Below are 4,366 nucleotides of genomic sequence, written 5' to 3'. Positions count from 1 at the left end.
TAATGCAGACCTCTATGTAGAAAGAACAATAAGACAAAATTCTAGAGTTATTAAATAACAAGGTAAGCTCTTATAATTAGTTATTACTTTTAAAATGTTCCCATAATTGTCATCCCACTTTGAATCTTTTGCTGCTTAAAAATATAAATCAATCCATATTTATTTCAAATATTAAAATTATACAAAAATGTGACCAAAGAGTTAGTTCTTTATGATTGCCATTTTCAGAAACATACCATTGTATGCTTGATATATTATGCATATGTGCCTAGATTTTTTCCTCATATAAATACTCAACAAAAATCATATTTCCTCTTTTTTGTACATGTTTCTAAGTCAGCAATGCAGTTAAATATTTCATACTATATGTTTATCATTCTGATGGTTAGCATCCCATTGTCTAGACTGAGAGGCAGTGTGCAATAATAATTTGACACAAATGCACAAGAGTCATCTGAATCTCAATGATACAACTTATTGTGCAGCCTGGGGTAAGTCATTCAATGCCACTGTGCCTCAGTTCTCATGAATGTACTATAAGGACTGATATAATACACAAATTATCTCAAGGTATTGCTGCAATAATTAAACTGTTAATACCATTAAAGTTATGTAGTAGTTCCTTATATGGTAAATCTTCTATGTAGGAGCTGTAGTATTATTATAGGGTAGACATTTATTCAAATCCCTGTAGATGATGATTATGCTGCTTCCGTTTTTCTTTACGTGGTTTGACTACCAAAAAGAAACAAAATAAAATAACTTCTAGACAAGTTTCAAATTACCTTTAGCCTTCAAAAAGTTTGGGCTCTTATTTCCTATTAAGTTGCTGACATTTGTTTGCAGATATTTAATAAATGTATATTAATATTGTTAATAAAGGGAGCATAAAGAGGAGAGAGTGGTAGTAGCTTCCTGATCAAGTGAGAAGGCAATCTGTTGCATCTTTTCTTTCTCCAGAGGAGTCAAGTCATGAAGACAGATCCCCCAAATCTCAACAGAGACTGGCAAAGGCAGCAGGGAGCTTATAATCTGAGAAGTGAACCAATAACTTAAATGGGTGCTGTGACTGTGAAGAAGTCAGAATATGAATGCAGGTCAGAAACATATAGCCAAAGACAAGTTGGAGGATGGAGAATTCAAGAAGATATTTGAGTACCATACTTTTCATGCATCCTTCTGAGAAGTTTCTTCACTATATATATTCATCATATATATATATATATATATATATATATATATATATATATATGATGGCCAACTGGTAACTATAAATGAGTTTATATTAATATTAATACTAGTGACTAAATTACAGGGCTTATTGTACACACCACTTTAGCCTTTCTTTCTTCATATCTCCCTGGGCCAGTTCTAAGAGTTGGGGTGCTGAAAAAAATCACTGTATATGCTGAGACAAAATTGAATAAAATCCCAGAGCAATAACCCTGATGAGAGGGTATAGTTAAACAATAGATATTTATATGGTATTTTTATTGGCAATATAATTTTACTTTTGTGAGCTTTTGAAAATTTCATGCAGACTTAAAATGTGTCAGTGTTTAGTGTTTAATTTGCTAATTGATTAAAATCAATATATGACCACACATTTCTACAAACCATACACCTAGTTTAAAGCTCACTCACTTACAATGATAATAACCTGAGAACTTATTTACTAGGAAATTTTTCATAATACAAAAGAATGTATTTGGAAGCTGGAGATATAACTCAGTTGTAAGGATCATCGGTGGCTCTTGCAGAGGATATGACTTTGGTCCCAGCACCCATACTGTGGTTCACAGCTATTCAAACTCCATTTCCAGAGAACTTAACACCCTCTTCTTAACTCCACAGACAACAAGGAAGTTCATGGTCACCATACATACATGGAGGCAGAACAATATTACACATAAAATAAAAATTAAAAAACCTGAGAAAGCAAGCAGAAAATCAAAATTGGAGTTTGCATGCCCGGTTAGTGCAGAAATGCATCTGTTCTGAGTGAAGGTTTTGAGACAAAAGCCTGATAGCTTCCAATTCAAAATCCAGTCAATCAGAATCATAGTCTTTTTTTCCCCCATTGGAAGAGATTTACAAACCATCTAATCCAATGTGAACGTATTTAAAGATGAGGGTAAAGCACTGTGATCAGTGTGAGTGGAGCTGAATGGTAAGTGGCTGAGTAAAAAGGAACAATTTCACTATACCTCCCCAGGAAAGAAGGAGCCAGAGAGAGCTCCTCTAAGCTTTAGGAACATTCAGATGGGTAATGTAGGTAATAAGAGTGCCCAGGAATAGTTTCTCACTCTGAAAGACTTAATATGTCCTTTCTCCATGTGGAGGACATGAATTTGAGTCTATTTTTATCTATGAACAAAAGACACTCAGATACTCTGTACAGTCTCTCACCTTGATCTTTAACAAAAATAGCATCCAATATTAGAGGAATTTTTTTACTCATTCTAGAGAGAGAGAACAACTATAAACAGGACTGGTACACTTGGATTTATCTGTGGTTTGCATTATATCCCATAGTATAAGTCGTTGGGCAGAAAACAATCGTGGCTCTCATGTGCCAAACAAATTCCTTCACTTCCATCATGTAGTTTTATAACCAAGAAGTAATATAAACTTATGAATAACTGAACATCGTACATTCAGGATACATTATTATCTTTTATTACTCCCCATTAACTGTGGAGTATAGTATGCTCCATTATGACGCTTGTTGTGGAGTTGTTTCCCCTGGTTTTAAATAGTCCAGGCTCATAAGACTTAGGAAACGAATGGCACTTACCAGCCTTAGAAACTCAGAAGGCTTACAACACTCACAGGACCCCTTCTCAATTGATGTAAGCAATGAGCCATTAATGGGAGGAAGGGGTCTTTGTAGGAGCAGCTGCCTGTAAGCTGTTTGACTTTTTTGTGTGCTCACGCCTGCTGGGTGAGCTTTGAATGCTATAGTTGCCTGAGTGCCATGCTCTATCCTAATTAGGGTCACTATTGCTGGACTGAAACACCACGACCAAACACAACCTGGAAAAGGTTTATTTCACTCACAGTTCTGTATAATAGCTCATCCTCACAAGCAGTAAGGACAGGAACTCAAGCAGGGTAGGAAGCTGGAGGCAGAGGCCATGGAAGGGTGCTGCTTACTGCCTTGCTCCTAACGACCTGTTTAGTCTACTTTCTTATAGAACCCAGGACCACCAGCCTAGGGATGGCCCCACCCTCAATGGTCTGGGTCTTTCCCCAGCAATCACTAATTTCAAAAAATGCCTTACAGCCTTGCCTACAAGCCGATCTTATGAAGGCATTTTCTCAACTGGAACTTCTTCCTCTCAGATGACACTTAGTTTGTGTCAAGATGACATAAAAGTATCCAACATATACTCCCACAAGTAATCCCCACCCATGCTCCTAAAAACAATACCTGTAAATTGACTGATATACCAAGCTAGACTTGGGTGAAATATTTTCCCTGGTCTGTTATTAGCAGCTTATATTGAGCAGATAGATGTTTGTTTATGTCTCTGGGGGAAAGCCAAGTAATACTTTCTCAGATATGGCTATAAGGTACTTTGGTCACACCTACCACTTCCCCACTACCTTCATTTATATGCCTGCTTCTGACAAGCCCTCTTCCAATCCCCTGAAGTCGTCTTCTACTGTCACTTCTTTTTCCTTCACTTCTATAAATGAAATAGTTTTATGGCATTCGAGACTCAAACTAGAGCTGTGTCCATGATAAACAACTTCTCTATCACTGACTGTACCTCTGTTCCCACATCATTTCAGACATAAATACTTCTAAAAAAATGTGTTTTCAGCATGTTCCCAAATGTTTTATGAAATCCCTACTAACAAACATAAGGATTCTGGTAATGACCGCATAGACAGGGTGAAACAATCCATGGATTTTCATTAGAATTTGATTATAGGTTTAAATAAGCAGCATTCTGTTAGCTGGGAGAGATAACATTTAGTTAATGCCGTTGTTCTCAAAGTCAGTGTATCTCCAGATTGCCTCAGGAGCTAATAACAGACCAAAGGACTATGTTCAGGATGAGTTCTGGTCTACAGCTCTTGGGGATTACTAGCATTCTCAACTGTTTCTGATACACAGGAGAGATTGAGAGCAGAATCTCAGTTTCATTGATCTTCAGCCTTACCTGTGTACTGGGATCAGATGACAAGCTGTAGAAACAAATGCCGATGTTTACCTCACACCAGCAGAAAAGCGTTTCATTCAGCTCAGTGAGGTTTGTGCTCCAGGAATTTAAATGTCCACCCAGAGAACCTGGCGTGCAGCCGACTGCTATTATTTAGGCTTGGCAAAGAACCTTTGTAAAACAAGAAGATTGGA

The sequence above is a fragment of the Myodes glareolus genome, chromosome 2 (genome assembly GCF_982192425.1).
Source record: "Myodes glareolus chromosome 2, mMyoGla1.1, whole genome shotgun sequence".
Lineage (NCBI taxonomy): Eukaryota > Metazoa > Chordata > Mammalia > Rodentia > Cricetidae > Myodes > Myodes glareolus.
This window is presented reverse-complemented; position numbering follows the sequence as displayed.